Consider the following 16,402-nt stretch of genomic DNA (forward strand, 5'->3'; position numbering starts at 1 on the left):
TAATAATTGTGAGGTATTAAAAAGCGAAAAGGAAATAAGCAAGTAAGCAAATAAGGAATAAAGTAAGCAAGAAGGAAATAAGCAAGTAAGAAAGTAAGCAAATCAGAAAGTAAGTAATCAAGAAGGAAATGAGCAAGTAAGCAAAGTAAGCAAGGAGGAAATAAGCAAGTAAGCAAAGTAAGCAAGAAGGAAATAAGAAAGTAAGCAAGCATATAAGGAAGTAAGTAAGCAAAAAGGAAGCAAGCAAGTAAGCAAGAAGGAAATAAGCAAGTAAGAAAGTAAGTAATCAAGAAGGAAATAAGCAAGTAAGAAAAGTAAGCAAGGAGGAAATAAGCAAGTAAGCAAAGTAAGCAAGTAAGCAAAGTAAGTAAGAAGGAAATAAGAAAGTAAGCAAGTAAGCATATAAGGAAGTAAGTAAGCAGAAAGGAAACAAGCAAGTAAGCAAGAAGGAAATTAGGAAGTAAGCAAGAAAGAAATAAGCAAGTAAGCAAAGTAAGCAAGAAAGAAATAAGCAAATAAGAAAGTAAGTAATCAAGAAGGAAATAAGCAAGTAAGCAAAGTAAGCAAGAAGGAAATAAGAAAGTAAGCAAGTAAGCATATAAGGAAGTAAGTAAGCAGAAAGAAAACAAGCAAGTTAGCAAGAAGGAAATTAGGAAGTAAGCAAATAAGTAGGTAAGCAAGTAAGCAAGAAAGAAATAAGCAAGTAAGCAAAGTAAGCAAGAAGGAAAGTAAGCTAGTAAGCAAGCAAGTTATTTCCTTTTTGCTTACTTACTTATGTTTACTTGCTTACTTACTTACTATTATTCATATTTAATTAAAATGAATAAATTTTATGTTAAAAAAATAAGTATGTTATTGCCGTTTTATATTTTCTTTTTACATTATTTAAAAGCATTTATTACATATTTGGCAATTAATAAGTGTTTAAAATAATTAATTAATTGAATTTTAATTTAAATAATAATAAAATGATTATTAATTAAGTCTAAATAAGTTGGAAAAATCAACTATTAGTGTGAAAGTCTTTCATTTGACTGCGGGACACTTGAAATAAAGTATTTCAATCCAGAAAACTAAAACTTTAGGCAAGTCAAGGAAGTTTTACCGAACTATTCCTGAAAACTAACACTTTAGGCAAGCCAAGAAAGTTTTACCGAACTATTCCTGAAACGTTAGTGCCCATCAAGGAGGTATTTATTTAATTTACATTAAACGTTCAGTTTCAATTTTTTTTCAAATTTTACAGTACTAGTTCTTAAGGAATAAAGATATCACATTAGATTTTAAATATTGTTACCGAAAAAATAATATAAAAATTATTAAAAATTACGATTATGCTACTATATCCCAACTTTATTGAAAAATTCGGTAAAATATAGGGAACAAATTTTCTCCGTGTACCGTTCTAAGGTACAAATTTATAAACCTTTATAAATACCTTTATAAATAAAAAATAAATATTATATTTAATATTATATTTATTATATTATATTTTTTAATAAATATTATATTTATTTATTTTATTTATATACCTTTATTTTATTTGCCTTTGATGTAGATTAGTTTTAAGATATAATTCAAATATATTTACAGAAGTTTAAAACACATTAATTGTTAAGTAAATAACTTAAAATTAAATTTACTTGTGTATAAAATATTACCTTGTTTCCCGTTAAATGATAAATACAGAAAGTACAATAAGCCCTAACTGTAATTTGAAATCTTCTTTTATCTTCTTTGAACGAATAGCTTCCCTTTCTTTGTCTTTTGCACTGCTTACTCGCCATTTTTTAACTTCAAGTTTGTAAGATAAATGTATGGTGGTCATATTAGATTAATTTAAACTGATTTAAATCATGTACAATAACGGAATAAGAAAATAAACGTCCTTTTTTAAAAAAGTGTATTAATTTGTTAACTTTGATTAAAAAAAATTATAAACAATTAATATCTCAAAAATCGGCCTCGAGGGATATCTTAAGAATTTATTCTCCTTTTACTTAAAACAAAGAACACTCAAATCGGTTAAAAATGATAGGCCAGTAAAATTCAGGTATGTAATTCATAAATATCAATGAAAATCTCTTTAATTAATTATTTTAGGCTTTTTCTATGCAAATTAATGGAAATCTGCAACAAAAAAAATTTACTGAGGTATAGTTAACCTCTGAAAAAGTGGATATTTCACCAAAGAAAAAAAAATTTTTTGTTTAATCCAGTTGTGTCGTCCAGTTGTCGTCTCCAGTTGTGAGACGGGTTTTATTTTTGACCCGTAAATTGTAAACAAGTAAACGAAATTGTAAATAAAATACACCGTTCGAAAGGTAACAGAAATACGCAACTTTTATTAAAAAAAGTGTAGTGTTTCGATGAACTCAAAAAATTTTACGATACATTTTCCGAGCACATCGCTTTTGTCAAAAAAAAAAAAATGTCTCCAGTTGTGAGACACTCATTAAAAATTACTAAAATTTAATAAGTTGGACATAAAACGTTATGTTTAGTAGAAATAATTAAATATATTAATAATATATATTATTATATACTAAATAATAATATTTATTCGCCAAAATATGACTATCAAATAAACACAATTAAATAGCTTCAACAAGAGCATTAAAATTGATTTCTTCTGAATCAATTGACTTTTTTCCACTTGACATGCCCAAAAATACTAGAAAAAAATCAAAACAACATTTAAATAGTATGCCTGCAAAGTCGTATTTTTTATGCTGCCCAGATGGGTGTTGACACCGTCTCACAACTGGTGGTATGCTGTGTCTCACACCCAGAAATTGGTGCTATTTTGAAAAAGGAAAATTAAATTATTTTCAACCGTAGATTGGAACAATGCTATATTGCATCACAAAATATAAAGAAAACACTAAAAGAAAATGCATTACATTTACCTTTTCCAATTAATTAACTTGGAAAAAAGTACTTTGCATTTATTGAAAAAACGCTTTTTAGTCGATTATCACACACAGTGTTGGTATTTAAAAAAAACAGTTTATATATCCGCTTCGGCGTACACGAAAAAGTTGGATCATATAAAAAGAAATGTTTTTATATAAACCAATCGTCTTTTTAATATTGCATGTTAAGAAAATTGACTGTCTCACAACTGAAGGTGTCTCACAACTGGAGACTCTCCCCTACTTAAAGAAAAATAACTCAGAATTTGTTATTCATCATGTGAATCGCAGTTATTGCACGTAAAGTATAAAAAAGAGAAAAGTGTTGCACATCACCCCAAATATGATATTTTGCGAAAAATGATTGTTGCATTTGTTTATAAAAAAATTATTAAAAAATAAGAAAAAAATAATTTTTTCAAATTTTTATTTTATTATTCGAAAGTACATTTACTCACTGATATAACCATAAATTTTTATTAAATTTATGCAAAAGCTCAATTAGTTAACCCGTTGACTGTCGCTGACGCATATAGGTATGCGCAAAACTAAACCGGCCAAAAGGTGATTAAAAACTTCTTAAATGTTCCTGAAACTGGTTACTCGGGGGTTTTTGACGTCGCTGATTACGAATCTGACATCAGTTTTTCGAAATTCAAAATGGCGGATCCAAGATGGCGAATTTTTTTTCAAAATTCGTCGAATTTGCTTGAAACTTGTTACTCGGGGGTATTAAGGGTCGTTGATTTCGAATCTAACATTAGTTTTTCAAAATTTAAAATGGCGGATCCAATATGGCGGACAACGAAATAAAAAATTGATCAGATTGGCTTGAAACTGAATACTCAGGGGTTTTTAGGGTCGCTGATTACGAATCTGTCATTATTTTTTCAGGGTATTTATCGAAATTTGATCTTACCAAAAATTATCATACTGATGTCAGATTAACCAGTTTCAAACAAATTCAATAAATTTTAAAAAAATTTCCGCCATATTGCACTAGATATTTTGAATTTTGAAAAACTGATTTCAGATTCGTAATCAGCGACCCTAAAAATCCCCAAGTATTCAGTTTCAAGCCAATCTGATCAATTTTTTATTTCGTTGTCCGCCATATTGGATCCGCCATTTTGAATTTTGGAAAACTAATGTTAGATTCGTAATCAGCGACCCTTAAAACCCCCGAGTAACAAGTTTTAAGCAAATTCGACGAATTTTGACAAAATTTACGCTATCTTGGATCCGCCATTTTGAATTTTGAAAACCTGATGTCAGATTCGTAATCAGCGACCCCAGAAACCTTAGGGTACCAAGTTTCATAAAAATCCATTAAAAAATTTTTCAACACACTTTTGGCCCAAACAGTGGAAATCTCGTTGACAGCCAAGGGGTTAAAATTATTTTATTAAAAGGATTAAAAAATCTTTAATTAACAATAAAAAATATAAATAATTTAAATACCTATTTTTGAAATACTCCGTGAAAATATTACTACATACTATAGTACTTTCAAATACAAATACTTATTTCAAGTTTTTCAACTTTGCGCAAATAGGGGGGCCACTTCAGGAATTTTTACTTAGAATTTAGTTCTAAAATATTTTTAGATCTACTTCTTTAATATCGGAAAATGTTTGAAAATAGCGGAAAACTCAAGAAAAGTCATAATAATGTATTAATGTTGTTTCAGAATTGACAAATGTTATAACTAACGGAAAAGTAGGAAAATCTGTGGGAATTTTGTACAGATGCCCTGAATGGATTTTCTAACTTCCCCGTCAGTATAAAAACCTACAACAGGTCAGAGACCAAGAAATAATTTGAAAATAAATTTAAATAACATTTGTCAATTCTAAAACAACATCAACACATTATTTTGACTTTTTCTGAGTTTTCTACGATTTTCACACATTTTCCGATATTAAAGAAAAATCTAGATATGATGATAGATCTAAAAATATTTTAAAACTAAATTCAGTTAACTTTGTTCAACTCTAAACTGATTTTAACTACCAAAGCTGAATTTTTGTTAGGTATAATTTTTTCATAGATTTTCCGACTTTCCCGTCAATAAAAAACCTACAACAGTTATTTCTAGTCCGCCAAATAATTTACAAAAGAATTTAAAGAAAAAACTGAAAAAAGAAAACCTTATTCAACTTTAAATTGACTCTGGCTACCAAAGCTCAATTTGCTACAATTTTCATAATTTTCCATAGATTTTCCGACTTTCCCGTCAATATTTAAGTTTACAATAGTTATTCCTAGTCCAAAAAATAATTTAGAAATGAATTTGAATTACTTCTGTTAGTTCTGAATTAACATCAATAGATTATTTTTATTATTTTGACTTTTCCTGAGTTTTCCGAGATTTTCACACATTTCTCGGACATCAGGGAAAAATCTGGATATCATTATAGATGTAAAATTGTTTTGGAATTAATCTAAGTTAATTTTACTCTACCCTAAATCGATTCTGACCACTTAAAAACAATTTGTTACATTTTCCAAGGATTTTTTTATAAACTTTCCGACTTTTCCGACAATAACCAAGCATGTAGCAGTTATTTGTAGACAAGAAAATATTTTAAAATATTTTGATATATTTTTATCCCTTTTAGTCTTATTCCAACTTAATTTTTATTTTTTGGAGTTTTCATGGTTTTTCCTCATTTTCACCACTTTTCCGAGGGTATGAGGGGAAATGAAGGTTACTACTCGATTCCTGGGCTCAAAACCTATAAGAATTCACTCCAGATTTACTTCTAGCTTATATAGGGGGGTAAAAATGGACCCTTTTTTAAAATTCTTTTTTCTAACCAATACCGTATTTCACTTTTTGTTATAAAACATAAATTATAAGGTTAAATTTCATTTTATTTTATAAAAATATATAAACTGTTTTGTATTAATATTCACTGTTTTTTCTCGTGTTTGAAATAAAACTTTAAATTTTACTTTCCTTTTGCATTTGAGTCCATTTTATGACACTAAAAATCTTTCAAAAGTAAAAAAATATCGTAGGGGCAGCTATGGGCAGCTAAATATTTTTTCATTTGTTAAATGAATATATGGAAAATAAATCACAATAAATTATTTAACTGAACAATGCAGTACAAATATACTTTTTGTCCACAATTTCTAAAGTTTCTTTATTAATTTGACATAAACAGTAGAGGTTTGTTTGTATAAGATGCTAACTTCAGTGTTAACTTTATTATATTTGAAATATATAGGCAAATGATATATATGTTTTAATTTAAAATATATTTTGGACTGTCATAATCAACAGAATTTAAAAGATTTTCAACCTTTTTAGATAACAAGTTAATTTTCATCCTGTTATAAGATATTTAAGAAGAATTGAAAAGCAATATTTGAACTTTTTTAAAAAATATTATATATAAACAAATTTTTTGCTTTGAACATGTATTTATTGTATTTTAACATTTTCTTCAACCAAATTGAAAGTAAAAAAAAAATTTTTTAATTAGGGTAGGGTGGGGCATTACTATTTGCGGGGCGAAACTATTCTATAGCAGAGATGCCATTAGGCGGAGGAATTTCATCCCCACTCTTGCGCCATTTTACATTGACTTAAATGTAAAATGGTGCAAGAGTGGGGATGAAATTCCTCCGCCCAATGGCATCTCTGTAATCTATAGTCCTAAAGAGAAAACTATTCATCCGATTGAAGTCCCTTTTACACTGTATACTTGTCATGTGAAATGAACATTGTACGCCACATTTGAGCTTCTGGCGCCATCTATCATAGGAGTTAGGTACTCAAATGTGATTTTGTTATACTCGCTTACTTGTTTTCACTCATTTAGTCTGCCATTGTAAATAGTGATAAACGGTCGGAAAATTTATTTCTAAAGTCAAATTTAGTGCTGAACACGAATATCATAATGGATTTTTGATATTCTATTGTTCAAAAATTTTACAAGTGTTTTTTCAAAAAATGTGTGGTTGGAAGAGAAAAACTCTTCCAATTAACAAATTAATTAAAAATTTTTTTTTTTAGTATTATATCATTAATAGCTGCAAGAATAGTTTCGCCCCTCGTTTTTTTCGACATCAAAAAAAAGAATTCGTAAAATCGCTGTAGTTCGGAACAGAATCGAGTCACAACAAAATAATACATGGCAAAATTGTAGCTAAGAAGTCAAGTTTTCAAACGGTCATACTCATTTTTTTATTTTTTTTTAAATACATTTTTAGACTAAAAAATCCAAACAAGAATAGTAATGCCCCACCGTACCCTACTTAATTTTTTTATTTTGGCCACCTTTTTGCATTCTGGACCACTGTGGGTCGGGCCGTGTGTTTCATTTCCTAATATGGTCATAGTAGGGGGATTTCTACACGAGAATCTGCATCTCCTAAGCCGCTTTATGAAAAAATTTGAAAAATATCAAGGTAGCTCATTTCGAAAAGTACTAAAAGAAAAAAAATGTTTAAAAAAAATTTGAGATGCAAAAGCAAAATGATTTCCGACTTGGCGTGGAATGCCTTGTTTCAAAAAAAAGAAAAGATCGTTTGAAATTGACCCAATATTTCGAAAAGGATAAAAATACTCATTTTTTTTACTATACTCATAGAGGTCTTGCTTCTCTATTTTTCATAACAAAATAGATTATTAATAAAAACATTGATCGAAAAGAGAAAAACTAGACAGTTCCTTGTCAAAGCCCTATTTCAAATAAAACAAAGTAGTTCGTCTAGAATTTCTTCACTTCTGACTATTTAAATTAGGGCTCTAATGGTGACCTTGACAGGAATTAGGAAAACTGGCTATTTGTTAGTTATAATAATAACTATTATAATAATAATTATCATAACAATAACAATAATAATAATAATTATAGAAAATATCTAAATTAAATTAAATAATATTAATTATTACTATTATTATTGTTACTGTTATTATAATAATTATTATTATTATAATAATAATAATATAATAATTTAAATATCTTTTGATATTTTTTATATAAATATATTTAAAAATGTACAAAATTTATATCTCCAAGTAGAGAAAATTTATTTTCTTGAACATTTAGATAGGGGAATGTAGTCAAGGTTGGTCTACTGTCTAGGTAGGCCATCGCGATTTTTTGGACAAGTTCACTAGCGCCACCTACGCGCATGCTTGTCGAAGCTTGTCTTAGTAAAACCTAACTTTTTGTTCAATTACATTTTCGGAGGATCGAAAATTGTGTTTTCTGTGACGTCGGTACAAAAAAAGCTCAAAATAGTTTTGTGCATAATGTGAAAAACCATTAATAAAAGATAAAAAACAAATTGAATCGTCAAGGCAAGTATGCAGAAAATTTGTGGGACTCATGGTTGAAAGGAAAACAAAGTAAAAAATCGAATCCCGAAACGTATTTCTTTATGGTTACAACAATTCGGTAATGTTACTTACTGTAAAGGTCGGCCACTATGTGTTTAAAATGCGCAAAGATGAGGACGAGCTACTTCATTTGCAAAAACTGCAATTCTGTATAACTCATAATATAATTAATCATCTTATTAATATTTTTATTTAATTTTATTAATATTTTAGTGCAAAATTTTTTTTTATTTATATTTATTTTTTTATATTGTTTATTTTTATTATTTTGTTATTTTATTAAGTTACAAACTGTAAACAATAAAGAATCAATTTTCCGTAACTCCAAACATGTTATTTTATTTTTTAACGATTAATGCCCTTTGAATTTTAAACATGGCCGACCTTGACTGTAATGGCCAACCTGGACTACAAATTTTTTTTTTTTAAATCTTTATAACTTTTTCATTTTTAAACCTGTCAATTTACTTTGTACAGAAAAAATGTTCCTATTAAACAGGACTTTCCAACCATATACTTCAATTGTCCAAATTCATTTTTAAAAAAAAGTTATAAACAAAAGTCAAAAAGGTGGCCGACCTAGACTAAGTTCCCCTACAATAAGGAAATGAATAAAAATAGTATAAAAACACATAAAAATATTGTTGAAAAGAAATGAGTTAGAAAGATTACAGCGATTATTATTTTCTACGTAAAACAAATAAAATAAAAAAAAATTATCTGTATCTAAAATGCAGTGTTGGGAGTGCAATGAAATAAAACCCAGGCGCGAAGTGACGCCGAGTTCAGGCTTTATAAAGATTGGCCGAGCATTGGTCAACATTGATTGAGCATGAGTGAATCAGCGAGAGCAGGAATGATTGAAGCTTTAATGTAACACCGATTCCAGACTGCAGCGCGAGCCTTGATTCAGCATTGGCACCAATGCTCAATCAATGCTGCGGACGCCTAATGCAGGACTGAAACAAGAATGCTTCCACTGTTCCCAAATTTACTCGTTTCTCACGTTTATTCAATATAATGTGAATATATGAATTATTAATAATAATAATAAATATTATTGTTATTATTTTAATTCATGTATGTGTGTATATATACATTTAATGACAATAAGTTATTATTTGTAATAATTATATTATTTTCATATAAATAAGAATATATTACTAACAATAAATATCATTTGAATAGTAATTTAAAAAAAATAATTTTAGTAAAAAAAGACAATTTTTCTGTTAATCGTTACATTTTTTTCTTGATTTTTAACAGACTTTTAACATTATTTATAAACATGTTCACATTTTTTATTCACGACACAACACACAATTTTATTATTTTATATAAACGCTTATAACAAAGAATGAAAAATATTCGCTCGCATGTGGGATCGAAACTCACGCACCCCGCCCCTAACGCATACCGGAAGTTCTCAACGCACGCATTTAAACTGCTCGGCCACAGAAGGCTGGAAGGCTTCTCGCCTAATCTACACGGAGAGAAAAATCAAGCGTTTGTAGTATGGAGACTTCCTATGCTAATTTTGTATGAACGTCCTGCTAAAGAGGCATGTTTTTATACCTCAGTTGCATGAAACATATACTAAAAAAGCATGGATCTCTTGCAATCGTAGTATACTGACGTCCCATGCGTTACAGGTAGAACTTTTATGCTGATAACGTAGAAATTTATACAAATACAGCAGAAGTTTTACGCATATTGCGCATGTGCATTCTTTTACGAAATAAGCTTAACTGTCCATATTACAAACGCTTGATTTTTCTCTCCGTGTACTATATCAATGCCAGTGCCGTCACTCAGTATGGGACACCAATGTTCGTCCCATGCTCGATTCAAGACTCGGTCAATCTTGTTACAATATTCAGTTCCTTTATTGCCGTGTGCACTGTACAATATTAAATATAAATATTTATAAATTATTTAATATTAAAATATTTTTTCTGATAATTTTAAAAGTTAAATTATATATTATTTTTTTTCTCGCACAGTGTCAAATTATTATTTTCAAATTCAAGAGTTTCGTTTATCTGAAAAATTTTCAGTGAAAAAAATGTTCATTAGGTAGTAATAAATATTTATGCCTAGTAGTTTTACACTAGGATTAACTGTTTACTGAATATTACACGGAAAAAATTTCGGGCGCGCAGCATTACCTACGCGTACGATTGCAGTGCTAAATGAAAGAACGCCGATGTTCTAAGAGTGAGATATCTGCGTTCTCATTGTGGGAGCTGAGGAGTCCCACAGAGATAAAGTGGAACTACCAAAGGCAGAGCCCAGAGCCCTCTGTATGTGGTGTAGAACAGCTTTTCTGTATACGTAATATATATACTTGTCTAAAGTATATTCTTTCTCAGCTGTGGGACTCTGAGGCACTCGTGAGAGCGATTAGTTCCCACTCTTGTTCTCCTTATGCACCAGGGATAAGGTAGAACAGCATTACCATAGGTAATACGGATGCGCGCCCGAAATTTTTTCCGTGTATCAAAAATATATTTTTCGTCAAACGCGCGCGACTAAACACAAATACCACCATCCCATCTACTCAATGCACTCCCCGCCTGTGACGTCATGAGGGGAAAGCATTGAGAGATGGGATGGTGGGAGCACGACAATCGCAACGTCGCGCTGTAAAGTCTCAAGGTTATTTGTGTTTAGTCGCGCGCGTTTGACGAAAAATATATTTTTGATAATATTCAGTAAACAGTTAAACCTAGTGTAAAACTACTAGGCATAAATATTTATTACTACCTAATGAACATTTTTTTCACTGAAAATTTTTCAGATAAACGAAACTCTTGAACTTTGAAATAATAATTTGACACTGTGCAAGAAAAAAAAATAATATATAATAATTTAACTTTATTGATATGAATCTTATATAATTAATATAAATATTATACACTAAATAAATATTAATATTTATTTACCAATTGATATCTTAATAACAATAATAATAATAATAATACTTATTATATTATTTAATAATAATTAATAATAAGAATAATAATTTTTAAATAGTATAAAAAATTACTAAAAAATATCAGAAATAATATTTTAATATTAAATAATTTATAAATATTTATATCTAATATTGGTAAGTGCACACGGTAATAAATAAACTATCAAGATTGATTCAAGATTGAATAAAGACTGGATGTTGAAGCTCCACTCACGAAGATTGACCGAGTCTTGAATCGAGCATGGGACGAACATTGGTGTCCCAAGCTGAACCAATATTGAGTGACAATGATATAAAGACTGCTTCAACTCTGGGTTACCCACGCTGGGCGTTCAAGACTCAGTCAAGTTTCAACCCATCGTCAGCACTGGTCTTTCGCGCCTGGGTAAGCTTAACTTGGAAAATCTTACTGAGAATCAATGCTCAAGTAGATAAAGTCTGTGTCCAGTCAGACTTAAAGCATAAAACAGTGCAGCGTGCAATTTTTCTCTCACAACATTCTTAAGGGTATGTCCAAGGTGTGAAATGTAAACAAACCAAAAGGTAAACAAACCCAACACAAAAATCGCACTTTTGTACCAGCCATTTCTCCTACAAAAATTAACATTCTTACACTTTCTCTACAAAAATGGAAAATTAGAGTATTAAACCTGTAAAATGGCATTTTTGACGCATCGCGAAAATAAAACTGTTTGACTATATCAACCGCACGGATGATGAAGAAGTCTTATGTCAGCGATTGGACCTTCAATATGTGGAAAGGGAAATTTTTCCCTTTCCTCCTTGAAATTACAAGAGAAAGGGTAAAAACTTCTTTATCGTCCGTGCGGTTGATATAGTCACACTTTATTTTTTCGCGACCTGAGACTTTGTTGCTCTCTGCGCAAGCGCAGAGCGTACTAAGAATGCATTGACAGCACCATGTGGAAGTGCACATTTTGTTTTGAATGATACTCAGTGGTTTTCTCATTTTTTTAGCTATGCAAGGCGTAGTAACCAAATTCAATACGTCAGTTCATCATTTTTAAAAACAAAATGTGAATTTATATTTATGTACGAAAATGAGATGTTGTGCAAAAATGCTTTAAAATAGCGAATAGTGAAGCATTTTTGCACGACATCTCATTTTCGTTTATAAATATAAATTCACATTTTATTTTTAAAAATGATGAACTGACGTATTGAATTTGGTTACTACGCCTTGCATAGCTAAAAAAATGAGAAAACCACTGAGTATCATTCAAAACAAAATGTGCACTTCCACATGGTGCTGTCAATGCATTCTTAGTACGCTCTGCGCTTGCGCAGAGAGCAACAAAGTCTCAGGTCGCGAAAAAATAAAGTGTGACTATATCAACCGCACGGACGATAAAGAAGTTTTTACCCTTTCTCTTGTAATTTCAAGGAGGAAAGGGAAAAATTTCCCTTTCCACATGTTGAAGGTCCAATCGCTGACATAAGACTTCTTCATCATCCGTGCGGTTGATATAGTCAAACAGTTTTATTTTCGCGATGCGTCAAAAATGCCATTTTACAGGTCATTTTAATTAGTTATTTTACTAATTGCCTTTTATTGCTCATAGCCAAAAATGATTTTTTTTGGACACTTGAAAATCTAATTTTCCATTTTTGTAAAGAAAGTGTAAGAATGTTAATTTTTGTAGGAGAAATGGCTGTTACAAAAGTGCGATTTTTGTGTTGGGTTTGTTTACCTTTTATTTCACACCTTGGACTTACCCTTAATTGTCAGCATTTTTTTTAAGATGTTCTTCTTAAAAGTAAGTGTTTTTATTTTTTGAAATATTTAAAAATCATTTAAATAGTAAACACATATGAAAATCAATACTTGAATTTTTTCTATCATAGAAAGTAATTTATATTTTTAATTTTTGATTTACTATATAACCTGTTTAAATAAAAATTATAAAAAATTATTATTATGTCTATAGAAAATGTTGAATATTATTTTTTTTTAAATTTTATTGTTACTTTAATTTATCATTCAAAAAAAATTATAAACAAATAATAAAAATTTTTAAGGCTCTACTGTAATTTTCTTTGCTTTTTACCATAGAAAATCTTTGTTGCTGCTAAAAAAAATTCGAATCCTCCGAATGCTGCTACTCCTGAAATAATTATTTTTTCATAGAATTTCTTTAAAGTTTGAGAAAATATCTCTTCGGGTGCCCTTTAAATGTGGTAAAAATTTCAAAACCCGTTGTGATGCTAAATTTTGAGATATTCAAGTTCAAACTTTAACTTTTATATGCGATTATGTTAAAAATAAAACAAGTTGTTCATTTCATGATCATTAAGCTTCCTCAATATAATATATACCAATTGTTTAATTTTTTATTTTAGAATAATTATTTTAAAGTGTTAAGATAAAATGTCAAAAAATACAAAATTTCAATTTTTTGTGAAAATTTAAAATATTTATTAATTCTATACATTTTGATAAAATATATACTTTATATACATGAATCGATTCGTTTTTATGTCAGGAATGCAATTTTGATAAGAATTAATGAAAATTTTAATATAGAAAAAAGTTACTTCAAAAAATCCAAAAATTATTTTTTCAAAAATTAAAAAATTGTTGAAAAAAAATTTTTTTTTTAGATATTTTTGAAAATCCTTTTGTCTGATTTTTGGTATTCGTGACCGTAATACACCTACAACATTTTATCAAAATCCGTCAAGACATGTAAGAGAAAATTTGTCCACAAGAATCGGTGACATACACACACACACACACACATACATACACACATACATCCGGACATTTGTTCCTCTCGACGAATTATATATGTATACTACACTTGAAAATTTGTAAAAATAATTGGTTCTAAAAAATTCGGAAATCGACATCACTATAAGGCTTCCTTTATGAGGAAGCAAAATGTCAACCACAATATCTCGTTTTTTGACATGGCAAAGAGTTTTGAAATATTTACCACATTTAAATATTTACAAAGAAACATTTTCTCAAAATTTGAAGAAAATCTATTAAAAATGAATTTTTTCCAGAGTAGCAGCCGGAGATACACCTAAAATTTTTTATTTAAAAATTGATTTTTTTTATTAACTTTATTTTTATTTCAAATTACAAATTTTTACCTGAAAAATGTGTAAACTTTATAAAAATCTACAATCAATATTCCGAGATATTCAAAATTGTATAAAATTAATATTAAAATTCAAAATGGCGTATCTTCAACGATTTTTAATTTAAAAAAAAAATTTAGGGAAAAAAGTCTTTTATATAGGGGAGACTGGGGCTAAACCGGACACGGGGCTAAACCGAAAATGTCGTTTTTCGCAGTAAAAGTAAAAAAAAAATTTTCTCATTTTTTTGGGTTTATATCGTTATAATTAAAGTGCACATATCATATGGAAATTTTTTTATTAGCTGAAGGTGTACTGAGTGTAGTAGAAAAAAAGTTTAATGGAAAACGTTAAGAAAAATAAATTTATTGCAGGTTAATTATTAGATGACGGTGTGGGGCTAAATCGGACGTCGTGATAAAAAACAATCAAATTTTCGAATAACTATAATTTATTTATATTAATGAACTATTTTATATTATATTTTTTGCATAGAACCACTTTATCAATAAATAAAGAATTTATTTTAAAACACGAATTAGCAAGCGAGCTGCTGAAATCAAACAAGTCTGAAAACTATAAGTTATTTTATATTGTATTAATTACCTATTTTTCATTTTATATTATATTCTTTGTATAGAACTATCTACAAATAAATAAACAAAGAATTGATTTGAATTTTCTACAAAGAAAACGAAAATTTGTGTCTCTCTGTTTAATTAATTTGCCGTGTCCGATTTAGCCCCACCAATTTTGGGATTTTCATTTTTGAGGTAGTCACCTTCGAAGCAATAAATCACCAAAGCTACTGTAGTTTTTTAAAAACAAACAAGTGCGATTTGTTGGTGAAGGAAGAAGCTTCAAAACAGTATATTACTCTTTAGCAAAAAATATTTTTTTCTATGAGTTTTCTGGTCAAAGACCAAATCCGTCCGGTTTAGCCCCGGTCTCCCCTACATACACATATACATTATATTTTTGGTATAGCTATACAGAAAAGAACCATTTTATTTAAACAAACATTGAAAAATACTGCTTTTTCAGCCTGGCACTCATTGATATTAAATAATTTTACAAAAATGGCCAGGCTACTGGACAGCGAGTGGTCCCTAGGGTGGTCCAAAAATACATGGGAAAAAAAATAAAATCGGAATTTTAATGCTCTCACCCCCTAGGAATGTTCTATATGGAGAAAAAAAATTCCCCTATTTTTTTTTAAATAAAAAAATATTTAGAGGTCGCTCAAAGCGCTGGAAGTTTCCCATGTAAAATGCATGGGGAAAAAACACTTTTTCGTAGAATTGGTATAGAATCCTTGAAAATCAATATTTTTCATTCAGCAAACTCTGTTTCTCTTCAGAAGACTTCAAAGAATAGTGCTAAATTGTTTATTTAATAATTTTTCAAATTAACTATTTTTTATAATGCCCCAAAGAAACCCCATAAATTTCAAAATTACAAAAAAACCATTAAAAAATATTTTTTACTATTTTTATTAAAGTTTTTTCCTAGATTTTGAATAAATAACACAAATATTGATTTTTAAACATTGTTCCATGTAATTGCTAATTTGTTTAAACAAATTATTATTGTTTATTTACAACTTTTTAGCCCATGTAATTGCTAATTTGTTTAAACAAATTATTATTGTTTATTTACAACTTTTTATCTAATTGAGCTAAAAAGTTTCGATTTTTTCTCAATTTTGCAACTTTTCAGGCCGAATGTAACCAGTCACTATCAACTAACTAAGAATATTAATTTTACCAATTGTTTAAACAAATTACTATTGTTTAATTTTATCTTTTTATCAAATTGAGCTGCAGAGTCGCAATTTTTTTCTCAATTTTGTATTTTTCCAAGCCAAGTGTAACTAAAGTTACTAACAACAATCTAAGAATTACAATTTTACCAATTGTTTAAACAAATTGTTATTTTAAATTTGAAGCTATCGCAGTAGAAATTTCAATGACGTAAATAAAAATTTTTGTACTTATCATTTTTATAATAATAAATTTATTGTTCACAATTTTTACTCGAAAA

This window comes from Leptopilina heterotoma, unplaced genomic scaffold, assembly GCF_015476425.1.
Source record: "Leptopilina heterotoma isolate Lh14 unplaced genomic scaffold, ASM1547642v1 Lhet_326, whole genome shotgun sequence".
NCBI classification, from domain to species: Eukaryota; Metazoa; Arthropoda; class Insecta; order Hymenoptera; family Figitidae; genus Leptopilina; species Leptopilina heterotoma.